Here is a 16,926-nt window from a genome sequence, read left to right as displayed (position 1 = left end):
AACTATTACTCAGTCATAAGAGAGAATGAAATCTTACCATTTATGACAGCATAGATGAACCTAGTGGGTATTATGCTCAGTGAAGTAAGCCAGTCAGAGCAAGACAAATACCATATGATTTCATTTTTACAGGGAATATAATGAACAGATAAACCAAGAAACAAAAAAGAAACAGACTCATATATACAGAGAACAGACTGAAAGGTGCCAGTAGGAAGTGGGTTAGGGAGGGGGCTGGATGAAAAAGGTGAAGGGATAAGAAGTACAGACTAGTAGTTACAGAATAGTCACAGGGATGTAAAATAAGGCACAGGGAACAGAGTCAACAATATTGTCATAACTATGCATAGTGCTGGATGCCTACTGAAAATACTAGGGGAAACACTTTGTAAAGTAGGTGATTGTCGAGCCACTATGCTACACATCTGAAAACTAATACAAAATAGTGTTGCATGCAAACTATAATTGAAAAATAAAAATTTAAAAGTAGTGTGAGGACATAGATTATTACCAATCACACAGAGATAAAAAATCAATATGGAACTTGCAGAAAAATCTAAACCCACTAAAAGTTTTTCTTTTGAAATGAAAATTTGTACTTGTATTGATGGGATCCATTAATGTCTCCAAATTGTAAATTTGTTGAAAAAATAAAGAAAACATCTTAAAAAATTAATAATGTTTGAATAGTCTACTACAATTATAAATGATTATCAAAATAATAATAGCATGTTATCATTCATTTGTGGAGCACTTCCTATGTCCTAGACATGAAGACAAGTACTTTACCACATATAAGCCTTTAACAACCCTCTGGCACTAGTGTTTATTCTCATATCACAGATGAAGAAATTGAGCTCAAGGGGGTAAGAAGCTTTTTTATTTTTTTATTTTTTTTTTATTTTTATTTTTTGGAAATGTTACTTGTACAAGTCAGAATCTGATACCAATGAGATGGTGACAGCTTTGCCAATAAACAAGAATATGCTCTTCCATGGCTAGGAAGGGAGACTGCCACAGCCGACAGGTCCCAAAGACACATGGAAAAGAAGCTTTAATTGTGGAGGTGCGACGCAAAGCCAAGTCTGTCCTAGGCCAACACCATCCATTTGACGGGGCTGTTGATTTGAGCTGAATATGATACAAGGAAGGCATTATCATTACCAACACCATCACCCTTAGAAATGAACAAACAAAGGAATTGTTACAAAAAGTGATGCCCATGGAATTCTAATCTTTAGGGGAAAATGAGTCATTTTTTTTCTAGACACAAGATAGATACACACAGAGAAGAATGGTATTATAAGGATATACTTTCACACCCAAATGGGGACATGACTTCAAATAAAATCTCAAAAGTGAAATGAGAGTGTGCCACAGCATTCTGTTCTCTGGGAAACTTAAATGTGATATTAAAAAAAAAAGAAAAAGAACCCTGAGATTTTTGTTTCCTTCACTTATAATAATATAAAAGCATTTCCTAATAACTGGCAAACAGTCTGTAGGATAACCTAAAAAGATGAATAGATTCCCTCCCTTGTTCCTTACAAATAAGAGATCCCTTTATCACTAAGTCTGTTATAGAATAAATGTATGAAACTGATAGTAAAGGGAAGCAAAAAAATCCACAGGCCTCTGCTCTATGATGCTGAGGCTGAGACTCTGCAAACCCTATTTCCCAGGCTCCTTTGCCACCTGGCTCCCTGTTGGGTCCTGCCTGTGGGTGGCCCCAGTGGGAGCCTGTGCCATCCATGGCAGGATAGGAGGGATGTGCTTCACAAGGTCCAGAGCTTCCAGGGTATTCATTCCTACAGCAGCTGCAGACAGCATCAGTCCTGGGGCCACCCTTTTGTGATCTGTGACTGCCAGACGTCCCCAAGCACAGCCACGTTCCCCATCTCCCTACCCAGTACTAGCCATGTGAGGTAACAGCATCTCTTCTTCTCCTTTGCTGCCCCAGTCCTAGGTGTGGTGGCTCCTAGTTTCTGTGTTACCTGGGTGTCCCATTTTTTGCTCTTTCAGCCTTCCTTCACTCGCATAACAAATTCCCTGTATTGAATCTGCTCCCTGCAATTTGTAGAATGGTTTCTGTTTGTTGACTGAACCTTGGACTGATAGAATAAAACTGGAAGGTTAAATGCAAGAATACGCCTGCCTTGTGCCATGTCGCCTAGACCAGTTGTCTGGCTGTGGGTCTACTTACCTGCACTGAGGTCCACTTACAGCAACCCAAGGCCATTCTGGGGCCACCACTCCTCATGTGCTAAAGCCTATTTATTCCATTGTCTTTCACAAAAGTTCAAGGCAGGTAAGGTGTGGGTGGTTATGCAGGCTCAGCCCACTTTTCATGTTGGGAAAGACAGTTGTAGGATTCTAAAAAAAGATTACTAAAATAATATAAACATAACTTTTTTGCAATGCCATTTGGTTCAAAGGTCTTTATTAAGAAAGGAATCTCATGCTTAATGTAAAATCTAAAAATAGCATGATAGAAGCAGAATGCCCAAGCTCAGGGGAAAATGGCTTCTAAGTGGATGTGAGACATTCTGAAAATAAGAAATATATAAATGTTTTTTTCAAAGGCAAGTCCCCTTAATGTGCAAAGAAAGATAGAAATAGCCTTTTAAGGGGAGATTGTAACTTTATTCAAATTACAACCAAGAGAGGAAACCCAAGGTATAAAGGGCACACATTAACGAATTCTAATGCAGCCCAAGTTCCTCTTTGATAAAAACAGTATATGTTACATCTAATGAAAAGTTACTATAAAAAGTAAAATTTTAATGATTCATTAAAAGTAATTCCAACCTCTGTGGACTTTAAGCCCCACTGCTGAGTAGAGTTTGCAGTGCAGAGAAGCATTCTTTCACTGCAGTAAAAACTGAAGCTTCCCAATTAAAAGCATCCATTCCCCAAACAATGGCCCAGTCTCACTCCACATGCAAAGTCCAGGGACAGAGGGCCTTGGTCAGCAGACCCTGAGAACATGACCATCCTTGTGCTGGCATGGGTGCAGCAAACAGTCAATCACCCCTTTCTCCAGCTCTGGTTTCTCAGCTCCTTATACTTATTGCTCAGTGTTCCACAGAGCTGATACTGTTTTTCTGCTAATGGTGGTTGTTTAGTTCTTATTATGAATCCATAAATTAGCACTGATGTTTTATACATCAGCTTGGTAATCTTGATTTATTTGGAACCACCCTGAGAAACAAAATCACTTTTCTTATGATCACAAAACCTATTTGAGCCAGGAGGCTAAGGTAGGCAGACCCCGGACTGCCTAGACCTGTGGTTCTCAAAGTGGGGTTCCTGGATAAACAGCAGCAGCAGCATCACCTGGGACTTGTTAGACCTGCAAATTCTTGGGCCCAACCCTAGACCTTCCGAATCAGAGGAGTGGAGGCCAGCATTCTGTTTTAATGAGCATGCCGGTGGGGGGGGCGGTGTTGGATGCCTGCTCAGGTGGGAGAGCCACTAAATTGAAATGACAGAGTTGTTTGCCTGGGTGGGTGGGTGGACTGATGGCCACGTTTATGGCAACTTGGCTATGCTGTGCCCAGCCGTTTGGTCAAATGCCAGTCTAGATGCTGCTTTGAAGGTATGTTTTAGATGCAGTTAACATTTAAACCCACAGACTTTGGATAAAGCAGATTGCCTGCCACAATGTGAGTGGGCCTCCCGCAATCAGCTGAGAAAGCCTTCAGAGAAAAGATGGCGGTTCTCTGAAGAGGAAGGAACTCAGCCTCCAGATGGCCTTTGGACTCAGGACGGCAACATCAATGCTCTTCAAGATTTCTAGCCTGCCAGCCGCCCTCTAGATTTCAGACCAGCCCATCTCAACAAGAGCCAATTCTTAAAATAAATCCCCCTTTCTCTCTTTTGATAGACACACACAAACACACACACATACACACAAACCCTACTGTTTTGTTTCTGTGGAGAAGCCTGACTAATACCAGGTTCATAGGTCTAAAGTACGTGTCTACATTAGGACTAAAATTCTATTTGTTTTTTTCAAATACTATATTTTTAGTGCATGGCACATAATGGGCTCTCTCTGTACTTTTGATGAACGTATAAAACTCACTGCGAAAGGGAAGTAGATAATTTGGCCCAGAGAGGAGGGTCTTGGAAAACAGTCAACCCTGAGGACACCTCCACTAAATTCCTGTGAACAATAAACCTCACCTCAGGAATCTTCTAGAGTATACAGATAAGCCAACAGGAAATCACGTCCAGGAATTGTGTTTACTCTTTCTGAGTTAAATTTCTTACAAGTGAAAGAAGAGTCAGCTCTCAGTAGGCTATTCTTAAGGTTTTGTTCTGTCCACAGGACCCGCTATTTAAATACCGTGAGCGCAGAAACTGCTCCTTGTCATTTCTGTTAGGCCGGTACCTACAGCATGCTTTTAGAAAAGATTCTCATGAGTACACGGTTTTCCTGGAAAGCATGAAATTGAAAACTTAGTCTCAAACATCATCTGTTTTAGTGTCTGCCCCCAAACATTAGAGAATGTGCTCTGTTGAGTGATGGGAACAGAACTCAAGGACAAGGACACGCCCTTCCCTTCCACAGTGGACCCTTAGTGGGGGCAGCTGAGGAAGAACAAGGGCAGGGCTTAGTCTCCAGCCTGGAGGGACTGTCCTGGACACAGGTCAAAAGTCACCTTGATTAGACAATTTGAAACCTCTGGGATGGTAATTTTATCTACCACAGGGAGAAAAAGTAAACATTCCTCAGCTAACCTTCTCCATGCCCCCTACCAAAGTCCAAGTCAGGTCTCATCAAAACCATGCCAGATTTTCAGTGCTGGCTGACTGATTCAGGCTGGGCGGAGGGAGCTGGCCCAAAGCCATGGGCTGGCAAAGGTGGGCAGAAAGGGGGACTTAAGGCACCCATATTCCTCGTCAACACAGTAGTCATTTCTTAGGTGGAATTTCTGAAAGCCCATTAAAGCACAAAGGTGTTCTGGCGGAGGAGTACAACACCAAGAGTTAGGTTGTTGAATTTGTTCTCCATTCACCTGCCTCCCAATTTTCTTTTTTTGAGGCAAGGGATTCGTGATTTCACTATAAATCCAGTTGGCTCACTAAATGCTTAGCAAGGGACAGAATCTGGGGCAGGCCTGGTCAAGCTGATGGCCACTTATCTTTCGGCATCTGAACACACAGGCCTGAGCCCAGTGTGTGAAGGTGTGGGATACACAGGTGCTGGAGAGGCAGAGGAAGGTGCCTCAGCAACTGGTGGTGTTTACAAAACAATCCAAACCCCAAACAAACCAAACAAATAGGGCTAGAGGCTCAAGTACAATCAACCCAGACGGGAGCTACTTGGGAACAAATTCTGGGTATTTGACACAGAGTCTAAAGGTCTTAGAACAAAAACAATTAGATCTATAACGAACCTCACCTTATTGTTATTGTGGAAAAAAAATGGAACGAAACCTATTTCCTCTCAGAAACTAAGCAAAACGTCTCATTTTTCCCCCACCAAGGGAGAAAAACAACTAATTATGTATTTTAAATTGTCAGACGCTTTAAAACAACAACAAAAAGAAACATACACATACAACAGAACTATATAAGATGCCGTGAAACTTTCCAAGCAAATGCGTACCGCAGAAATGAACCTGATGATTTCCTACAATCACTGTGAGAAAACAAGTGGGTCCCATGACAGACAGCCCTTTTGTATCTCACGCAGTGGGGCCCTTGGATGTTTTGTTAAAACTTCTAACATCCTCTTTATTATTCAGCTTAATTAGGAAACTTTTTTTTTTTTCTGTTGACAGAGTTGGGTTGTCTTTTAAGAAATTTCTTGTTTCAAATAACAGTCTTCTATTGTAGCCCTCAAATTGGACACCTCATGTACAACCCACGACTTGCCCACTCCCCAACTTTTCAACAAAACGCCATGGCCCTTGGGGATGGCTGTGTATTTACATTCCGCCTCACACCTCAGCATTTACCAGGGAGAGGCCGCTGGCTGTCAACTCCTGGCTCTTTGTCAATATTTAATCACCGTGTAGTTACGTAGGGAGCAGGAAACATTCCATCTCCCAATAACATGGCTTTAATATAAAAAGAGCTTTCATTACATTTATGGAAGCATGGTTACGCTTCTGAGAAAAGCTATCCAATTGAGAAGCGACACAACTGTTGGGATAGAGCATTTTAAATGTATTGCCCTTGGTAGGTATATAAAATGAATAATACATAACCGTAATTTTTTTAAGTATTACAAACCTTTGGGTTCACCCTAAAGCCTTTTCCTTTTTTAAATGGAGAAGGGTGTTTAGAGAAAAACCGTGCAATACTTGTCTATTTTATAACATCCAGTCCTAGTTCAGTCTCTAGGTTAACAGAGCAAAGTAGCCATACTAAGGAGAAAATTCAGATTTTTCTTTTTAATCTTAAAAAAATTTTTTTCCCACAGTTTTGTTTTTGATAAGAGATTTAGAAATAATTTCCTCTGACCCAGCACAATGGTATGTGGCCATCTACTTTTCCGTTTCTTCTATAGGGTCATTAAAAGAACAGACTCCATCAGTCAAAAGAAAACAGCAATGAAAACTGATGGGAGATACCCACCTGACAGGGAGTCTTTAGGCTCCAACCTGACAAGAATATTTTGTGTTTCTTGATAGCAAATGGTTCTTCTAATGAGCTGATCCCCTGAGCTGGAGACAGTAAAGGAGATCTGCAATGCTTCACAGGAAAGGCTCTGGCGTTAAGTAGAGTCAAGAAAAAAGGAAGACCGCAGGGAACGTGAGTGCTGGCAAGCACAGCGGAGTAATGAGTACTGAAAACGCCTTAGCTCAAAGGCACACGGTTCTTCCCTCTCATTCCTCGTTCTAATCAACAACCAGGTGAACAGGTGCGGACTTGTTCCTCTGGATGACGTGTGGCAGGAAACATTTTTCGTTTCAAAGTTGCAAACCAGATTTGACATTCAACAGCTTTTCATTGTGGGTGGGTAGAGGAGAGAATAAACCTTTACCTCAGCCCAGTCACAGTCATGGGTCCTGCAATGACAGAGCAATTACCCTTTGGCTCCTAACCAAGACTCCTGGTCCACACTTGGGTAGATGGGGAAAGGGAGGCGTTTCTCTAAACTCCTCGGTCTTGCCTGCTACGTGTTGGGGTTTCCCAAAGGATGTCCCAGGATAGGGTGCATTAGAATGCCTGACTTTCTGTCCGCATTTCAACATCTCTGCCCCATCCTGGGTTAGTGAGCCTAAGGCTTCAGGTAAAGCACAAACAGCAATTCAGGGAAAAGGCTGGGGCCTCTGTTTTAACATATTCCCAGCCCAGAGCGCCCAGCAGACTCGGTCAGAAAACCTCGTGAGTCTCCAACTCCGTTAAACCAAAATACTCAAGAAGTTCCTGGAGCCTGGGAAACCTGGAGCCTGGGAAATTTAACATTACTTCACTACTGAATTCAAATAATTTCTTCCCACAGCACCCCAATTCTTGGGGTACAAGGAAATGGCATTTCAAGCAGTATGCCTATCATTAAATTCCTTGCAGCAATAAAAAATATTTTTAAATCACCTACAGGAAAATTACAAGGTTATTTTTATTTTGGAGCAATGGTCAAAGTTCCATAAGTGAACCCCGGCTCAGTTGGTTGGGCATTGTCCCACAAAGGGGAAGGTCGCTGGTTTGATTCCTGGTCAAGGCACATACATGCCTGGGTTGCAGGTTTGGTCCCTGTCAGGGCTTGTATGAGAGGCAGCCGAGTGATGTTTCTCTCTCACAGCAATGTTTCTCTTCCTCTCTTCCTCCCTCCCTCACCTTTTCTCTAAAAATAAATAAATAAAACCTTTAAAAAAAAGTTCCATTAAGTGCCTGGCAGTCAGGGCACATGACTAGGTTGCACGTCAGGTCCCCAGTTGGGGGCACAAGTGAGAGGCAACCACACAGTGATGTTTCTCTCCCTCTCTTTCTCCTTTCCCCTCTCTCTAAAAATAAATAAATAAACAAACTAACAAATAAATAAATTAAAAAAAAAAAAAAAAAGAAAGAAAGAAAGAAAAGACTCAGGTGCCTGGAGTGTGTTTGCCAGGAAAGAGAGTGATTTTGGTCAGGTTCTACCTGGCTCAATTTCCACAAGCCTTTCCAAACTCCCTCCTGCCCCAAGGCCCTTCTGCCTGGGCAGCTCTTGCCAATCCACCTCGAACCTGGCTGCCTCCTCTTCAGGCTCCACTCCGCGGAGCCTCCTAGACCCCTCCTTCATAGCCCTTACTTTGGATACTGAATAACTGGGCAAGTTGTTTAATGTTCATCACCATAACCCACTTGGGCAGAGAGCACAGCTCTCGCACCTCCCCATGTCTAGTGCCGCCTGGCTACTGAGGAAATGACTACTCAGAAGTACATGAATGGGGGCGGAGGCGGACCACAGAAGGTAGTGTGTTCAACTGCAGCTTGAGCTCCCTCTGCTTTATTTATCCCACTCAACCTGTCCCTCTCCTGGCCCTTCAGGTGACAGTCTCTTTTACTAGACATACTGCCATGAATGAAGCTACTGGTGAATGTGGTCCCAGGACTTCTGGGGGAAGGCCGTCCACGTGTGTTGCCCACCAGACAGCGAGGGCTCCTGAGGCATGCCCTATCCGCCCTGGGCTGCTTGTAACGTCCAAGACCCACAGTTCCATTCTACATACAGTTGACCATTGAACAACGTAAAGATTAGGGGCACCAACCCTCAGGTGTGTAACTTTTGATTCCCCAAAACTTAGCTACTAATATCCTATTGCTGACAGAAGCATTACTGCTAACAAACTGTCAATTAACACACATTTTGCATGATATATATATATATATATATATATACACACACACACACACATATATATATATACTATATTCTTATAATAAGTAAGCTAAAGAAAAGAAAATGATATTAAGAAAATAATGAAGAAAAATACATTTATAGTGTACTGTATTAGTATTGTATGTTTATGCCATCTGTTAACAAGATGAAAAAAAAATCTGTGTATTTGTTCAAAATGGTGTTGTTCAAGGGTCAACCGTATAACACAGCTTACGAGGAGCAGCTAGCTCAGAGATGGGTGTCAGGAGAGCAGGATTATATGGTTTTATCTCTCTGAGCCTTCACTCAACTGGAGGGTCGTTATGATCCCTTCAAGCAGGACAAGTTGGCTTGTTTCTTTTTCTTTTTCCCTTTTTTTGCAGTTTCTCAATAAATGTTTATTGAATAAATGAATAAATGTATGTAGAAATGAGAAATACGTACCTTTGATAAAGCCAATGGAAATAAACATCACTGATAAAAGTTAGTACCACATTTTATTTCTTTAAATTAAAAACAATTTTGTTTGAAGGGTGAGTTTCTGACTGAGCTGTAACAGATCAGATGGGTTTGACTATTAGAAGTAAGTACAGAGCTGGTGATGGGGACCTTCAAAGAAGAGAGAAGAGACATAAAGCCATATAGTTATGTTCAAGTGAATTTCTAATTAATTTTAAAGTTTCCATTTATCAAAAATTCTCAATAGAACACATGGGGTATAAGTGGATATTACATAGTAAGAGATTACAGATATTCAGATGTGACCATAGCTACTAGCAAAGATAAGCAGTTACTGTGTGATGAGTCAGATGCTTATTTCCATATATTTCTAACAGAAAGTAAAAAGCCCTATTTCTGTATTCTCACCATAAGCTTCAAATATTATAGCCTAGAAAGCACAGTTTTCAATCTGATTATATGGGTTTTGTTGGAAGAAGCATTTAGTGATAGTAGCATCATAATTCACAATACATTAATTGCACATGTAATTAGTGAAAGAATTCTGGGAAATATTAACAAGCCTTAATAGGAAATCACTGACCCTGTCAGCCAAATCAGGCCACGCAGCACCAGAGGATGAGTAACTGGGACATGCTCTCTGTGAGAAGTCACTGAGTCACAGGGACAGCCTTCTGCTGCTGACAAAACTGTGTCCGGCGTCCACCAGTAGTTTCGTTTTTCAAATTCAGATCACTCAGTCAGCAAATAGTCGCCTTTCCTTTTCCACTCCTGCAAGAGTCTCAAACCTCTTGTCTCAGAACTTCTAATCTGTGAAATCTCCCAAACGTGTTCCTTAGGATTGAGTGTCCCTCAGGCCACTTAAAGCTCTCTGGAGTCAACTGTAACTCACTCCCTTCTGTCACAACTTTCAGACCACACACTCGGGGCCTTTGCCATCCTACCAGAAACCTCACCTGAAAGAAGCAGACTCCTAAGCCAAAAAGCTGCTTTCTAGACAAAAACAACCTGAAGGGGGGTAACAACTTGTGGCTGTCCATGCAAGCAGACCGTGGGCAGGCATGTAGTTTATTCCTATACCCAGGGGGCTCACAGCACAGCCACCCCCCCACTCCCCCCCACCTTCCTGGTTAGAAGAGCTGTACCCTGCACAGGCATATATGCCATGTTCCTCTCTGCCTGCCCCTCTCTTCTGCCCTCCGCCCCCCCCCCCCGCCCCTTTTTAAATCCTCAGCTGAGGACATTTTTTCATTGTTTCTTAGAGAGAGTAAGGGGGAGAGAGAAACATCAGAGAGAAGCATGGGTTGGTTGTCTCCCACATGCACTGGGACAAGGTATCATATGTGCCTGGACCAGGGATCAAACCCACAACCTAGGTCTGTGCCCTGACCTGGAATCGATCCTTCAACCTTTCAGTTAGGGAATGACGCTCAGACCAAGCCACACAGGCAGAGGCTCTTCTGCCCCTTCTTCATAGATGCCTTCCCCACAGAGGAGGGACCAAGGGAAGGCAATCTGACTGGAAGAGGAGCTAGGAGACTCCTCTTCAAAATGCATTCACAGAGCAAACTCAGTAGTGGAAATTTTGCCTACATTTTATGTTTGCTTGGATGACTTTGTGAGGATGTGTTAAAGAAAATGGAGAACCCTCCCCGTCCCTGGTGTGCTGCCCAAGCCACGGTCTGTGAGGATACATTACTTATTACCTATAGCTTTAATACAACCTTTTTCATTTTAAAAGCTAATATAAATCCAAATAAAGCGTGTAGTTTAGGTAATAGTATTGTGCCAATATTCATTTCTTAGTTTTGACAAATGCACCACAGTTAGAAAAGATGTTAAGGCTAGGGGAAACTGGGGAAGGATATTCAGAAACTGTACTGTCTTTGTAACTTTTTGGTAAATTTAAAGTTACTGTAAAATAAAAAGGTTTTTCTTTTTTTTTTTTTAAGGGACGTGAACAATGTTTCCAAACTTGTTTTATTTGTTTGAAATCTATGCTGACTTTGTACTTAGAGCCAGTAATTCTTAAGAGGAAAAAAAATATAACTCTCCAACCTCTATACTTCCAACAGGACCCATTTAATGTTAATGTAGTAACAGCTGCAATTACATAAAATCTCAATGCGGTTCAGCAATATTGAAGTTTCATTAGATGCCATATAACAACAAGAAATTTTATCAAAACTCACCCCCTACCACCACTCCTTGGAATTAAATGATCCCAGATGACTTTCTAGCATATAAAAGAACTGAGGCCACTTATCATGCAGTGTGCACACGTGTGTGTGATAACCTGTTTTCAAAAAGATCTTACCTTTTCATTATTCATAAATAACGAAAAATAAATTATGATACATTTCCCTGAGTCCCAATAACAAATCAATTTCTGAACTGCTTTGAAGATCAAAGAGATAAGTAAATTCTAAAAAAAAAAGAGGTGTAAATAAGAAGGAAGTAAAACAGAGTAAGCTGTGTAAGGTTGCTCTTAATTTTTCCTCTGGATGTTATTGTTTTAAATTATTTTAAGCACTTGAAAGGAGGCTTGGTGGTGGGGGGGACCTACTCTGGTGTCAATAAAGAAGAACACTTGTTCATGTTTTCTTCCCTAAGATCTCACATTTCTAGAATCTCATCAGACCTCTCAGCAAGCCACCCCCACTCTGTCCCACCTCACCTCCACTTCAAGTAAGTAAATTTTGGGTCTCAGTTTTCTCACTGGTAAAATGAGGAGCATGGGTGGCGTGTGGGATGAGGAACTGATAGCCCAGAGGCCATACTTTGAACCACAGATCTGTTTGGTAGCCCCCAAATTATGTGTTTATTTAACATTACTTGCCCAATTTTCATATTGGAGGTATTTCTCATAAAATCCTGGCCTGGTTCCTGGGCTTCTCCTGACATGTCAGAAAGCTGCGGTTATATTCCGGCAGTAGGACAGGTCAGCCAGTGTGAAGGACAGCTGCCCATCACCCCGGGACCTGTCCTCCAGGTCACCACAGTCTCACTCTCACCAGGCCCCCTGCTCTCATCGGTCACCTATGTGGCCTTGGCCAACATCTGGCTTTGCCACCCTTCCAGCTCTAATATTCTGATTCCCAGGGCCATTGTTTACTAGTAAAAGAGAGTTTTAATTGTTTCCAGTGCCCTGGGGTCGCCCTCATGTGTTAGCGCAAGCCCAGCAGGGTACATTTACTTTGCTCAGCATTTCTGTATGAAACGCAAGAATGATGAATCTAATACCGAAACCACCACACCACAGGAGAGTAGGCATTCAAAAAGTTTCCAAACTACTGCTGCCTGAAGTTGTTCTTCTAGACTAAGACCTTACTTTAAGGGCTATTTGGGTCAGACTATGGAGCCAATGTTGGCTGGATAACTACTCTAACAGATCACTGGCTACATAATTTAAGTATTTAAAAATAAAATCCCAGTGGTCTTCTCTCTTATGCCTTACAGAACCAATTTTAGAGTGGGAACAAAAAGGATAAAACGCTTAAGATGCAGTCGCTTATAATAAAATGTCAGATTGGGTCAAAATGGAGCAAAAATTATGTGAGATTACACAAAGAAAAAAATTGTAATTTTCATAAGTGGCATAATTTTTTAGCTCCTGGTGCCATGAGGAGAAAAAGAAAAGGTTAAATTGGTTTTGAAAGTATTTGAAAACATGTTCTTTTTATAGAAGTGGAGATTAGCCTTTCAGAAGACATGTGCCAGGTTCCCAGAGGGCCAGGCCCTTCTTATTTTGGAAATAAATTTGATAACACTCTTTCTTTGGATGGGGAAATGGGGATACAAGCTATTATGCTGCTGGACTTAACATTAAAAATGCCCCAACATTTCATAACATGGCAGCTTTTCTGGTTTTGTTTTCATTTTTTATGCTCTAACCTCAAGTCTAAATTTATAATGCTGCTTAAGACCTTAGGAATGATGAGGAAATTACCTCATTCCCTTTAAACTTCTTTAGACAGCAAAGTTCTTTCCCTATATGGCAAACCAAGAAAGAAGGAAGCAGAATCAAGTTACATTGGTTTAGTAGCTGCCACAACTTACCAGTTGTTTTGTTCTGGGCGTGCCTACAACCTGTTTGTGAGCAAGTGGACCCTGGCCACAGCTTGCTGGCCAGGGGCAGTGCCTGTCCTCACCTCTCTATCCCTAAGCCGTCCATGAGGAGGCCTGGCAAGGAGTCCTGGCCCCCAGAGGTGCGTAGTACTAGATGAGTCACTTTTGTATGGACTTTAAATTGGTTCTCTAGACACACAGGTAAACCTGCATAGGACTGGAAGGGGAAATAGGCAGGCGGAGGGCCACAGCTGCGGGGGTGGGGGAGAAATCCTAGAGAGCAACAGGTGCGCGCTCCTCAGGGGAAAACAACAGATCTAATCGGCTAGTGTGCGTGCCGATTGAGGTGCCTACAGAGAGACAGACAACCCTCTGCCATGAGCCCTGCTGTGCGGCTGTGGAGATGATGCTTTGTTCTCTGCACTCCCTCAAGCATCTTGAAAACAAGCCCCATTTATGGGGCAAATGGAGCATCACCTGGAAAAGCCCAACCCATATACTTTGTTGTTAGAAACTTTTCGTAATACTTTGTAAAAAAAAATAATAATAAAATAAAATAAAATAAATAAATAAATAAACCCAACTCCATGAATAACTAGGACATTTATGTCTACAAGGAAGAGTTTCCAAGGATCAATCATCTCTATTAGGACATGGGCAATAAAACCCTCTGGAACTGATGAATTTGTAGAAATCCTCTGCTGACTAATGCATCGTCTCTTGTAATCCATAAAAATTGAAGCTCTTCTTTTTTTGGTAGACTGTGTTAATAGTCCAAAGAAGAAAGATTCACAATCACTTTCATGAACCATAAATACTAAGGAAAGACTAAGAAATGGGAGGGGGAAAAAGAAGAACATGATATTGCTGATGATGGATATACCCAAAAAAGGTCATTCAACTACAAATAAAATATCTGGGTGGAGATATAAGGATATCCATAAAATGCACAGATTCAAGTGACAGTTATTAGGAAATCAGATACACAAACCAGACTGAAGAAAACTGATAACTCTTTTAGCTTCTAATAAGCTTTGCTTTAATACAACCTCACATCAGTTAGAAGTAACTAAAAAATATTTCATGAGTTCTTTTGAAAAATCATCAACCGGGGCTGAACAAATGCTGATCGAGTTCATTCCTATCACCTGGGCATTTCCTAACCTAAACCACCACCTTTTGAGTTTTGCACACTTTGTGGAGAAAATACCACGAAAGTAGGAATAAAAGGGACTAACCTAAAATTACACAAGAAATTGAAAAATAGGTCCGCTGGAAAGAATAAAATTAGGTTGAGTAGATGCGTGAATGAAAACAGAGAAAGACAAGGGATAAGATTGGTGATAGAAAATGCTTGACATAATTATTTAAAAAATATATAAGTAAAATAACAAAATTATTCACCAAAGTAGCCAAAAACGCAACAAAGGAAACAAATCAAGAGCATGAGGAAAAATGAGGGCTCTTAGAGATTTGATGAGACTTGGTAAGTGAAGGAGAATGATAATTATAGCTATTCTGGACCTGACAAGAAACATCAGTGATGGCTTAGTTCTACAAATTCAACTGGGAAACTCAGAAACATCAGGTGGGGAACATAAAAACCCAACCATCACCCTTTCCCGATGCCCATTTTTCTGTTCCTTGTTCTCACCCATATCCTAATGAAGCCACATGTCCTAAGGGAGACTGTTTCTTTCGTGGGCTGTTTCTGAACTCCACAAATACCTTTCTAGTCTTTCTAGTCTTCTGGGTTTTGTTATTTCCCCCTTTTGGGAGCTCATAATAAAATATTCACTAACAACTCTGTCTAGCTGGAACAAAATCTGTTTCCACTTGAGACCTTTTCTCCTCTCTCTCCGGATCCAGCACCTCCTCAGGGCCCTGGCAGTCAATGGATGGACTTCACAAATGGAAGTGATGTGCAGGAAGGTACTGGAAGCCTTGCTGCTGTCTCCTCTGCCTCCTAGAATGCAGGTAAATCTCTGCAAAATTCTCAAGTGCCAGTCACTCCCTGGCACTGTCCCCAGGAGAGGACTGTGTGCTGCCCAGTGCTGGAAAGGAGGGTGGACAACCAGGGAAAGTTGTTTACAGATGAGAAAGGAGTAATAACAGAAAAAAAAAATCTGTCACCCCAGGGACAACACTGTTCTGTGGGTAGAAACACACAAAGGGATGAGATCAAATCCGAATGGAAGAAAGCCGTTTTACAGTCATCTGACAACGAGGGTTTAAAAAAAAGAAAATGTGAAGAGATACATTGAAAACTTTTCTACCAAGTGGTAAAAATTAGCATCCACTTCTACTTTTGAAGGTCTTAAATAATAAGACTAGACCGGCCCTCCAAATGAAGTTTTAAACACATTTGTTTTCAAAAAATGTGGCATTAGCTGAAGAGGTGCAGAGTTTATCGAAAGTGGGGACAGTGAATCAGGTGACGTGAGGTGGGGTCAGGCCTAGGCTGAGGAAGTTGGGTGAAGAAGCTTCATCTCCGCAGACCTGTTTCCTCCTTTGAAAATGGTTGTGAGGGATGTCTGAGATGACCTCTCTGATCCTTTCTATCTTTAAAATCCTATTACTTTTCTAATAAAAAATGCTCGATTTCATAATTGGCACTTGAATTTCTACAGAAGTTGTGTGCAAAATAACCTCCCAGTCACTGACAATACAAAGCATCATCTGTCCTAATGGCTCAAGGAGCATAAAGCAGCTAAAGAAAGGCATTTGCAAAGCCCTTTTTGTTAAAATACATAGGACTGAATTTCAGATGCAAGAAAACAAAACCATTCATGTCTTCAGGGGCAAAGGTCCAGGAGCGAAAACAAATTTCTATTTTAAAATGCAAATGTAATCTTACAGAGCTTACACAAGCTTTTAAGAAAGGACCTGGAATTACTATTATTAGCACTAATAAGAAATTTCAGAGTGTAGCAGTTTGGAGTAAATTTTAAAATTAAAGGGTAAAAAAACAAAAACAAAACTAAACTAAACTAAGGGGTATTACTAAATACATCAATTAACCAGCTAACAAGCATTCATCAAATGTCTATTCCTCAGGAAATGCCTGAGCCTTTATTATGTACGTATTGATGGAGAGGAGGGTAGGGGAGACACACACCCACAAAAAAGATAACCTAGAATTTAAGACAATGTCACTGAAAGAGACTGGAACCAGGGCCAGAAATGGAGAGGTTTCGTCTCAGTTTTGTCAGGCATGAGGCGTTAGGCAAATCCCTGCACCTCGCTGGACCTTGGTTTTCTCATCTCTAAAATGGGAATAGTAACTGCCTTGTCCAGTTTTAGGTGTGATGAAGAGCAAATGTGATAATGAACATGAAAACACTCAGAACTAGAAAGCCTTTTAAAACCTAAGTTTGAAGAAGTGGTGCCAAGTGCAATAGAAGTTCAGAAGTGAGAAGGTCAGGCACAGCTTCCCCCAGAGAGGTGGGGCTCTGAATCAGAGCAGGCCTTGGACAGCCACATGCCAGGTAGCATGGTGGGCAGGGGAGCAGCGCCTGGACCTGTGACAGCCCAGGGCCCATGCTGGGCTTCCCGGAGAGCGAAAAAGGAGCACCAGGCAA

At 41.6% G+C, this 16,926-nt stretch overlaps 1 protein-coding gene and 1 non-coding gene across 3 annotated transcripts in view; both read right to left on the bottom strand.

Annotated features, from left to right (window-relative positions):
* SCHIP1 (schwannomin interacting protein 1) overlaps positions 1–16,926 on the bottom strand; it is a 670,407-nt gene that overhangs the window by 94,638 nt on the left and 558,843 nt on the right. The gene's annotated exons all lie outside the window — the stretch shown is intronic.
* On the bottom strand, positions 916–1,046 carry LOC150020793 (small nucleolar RNA SNORA24). The gene has a single exon (XR_016513719.1). It is a non-coding gene; the product is annotated as a small nucleolar RNA SNORA24 (small nucleolar RNA).

The sequence above is a fragment of the Furipterus horrens genome, unplaced genomic scaffold (assembly GCF_987537825.1).
Source record: "Furipterus horrens unplaced genomic scaffold, mFurHor1.1.pri manual_scaffold_1, whole genome shotgun sequence".
NCBI classification, from domain to species: domain Eukaryota; kingdom Metazoa; phylum Chordata; class Mammalia; order Chiroptera; family Furipteridae; genus Furipterus; species Furipterus horrens.
The sequence above is the reverse complement of the archived record's forward strand: the minus strand, read 5'-3'. Positions and strand labels throughout refer to the sequence as shown.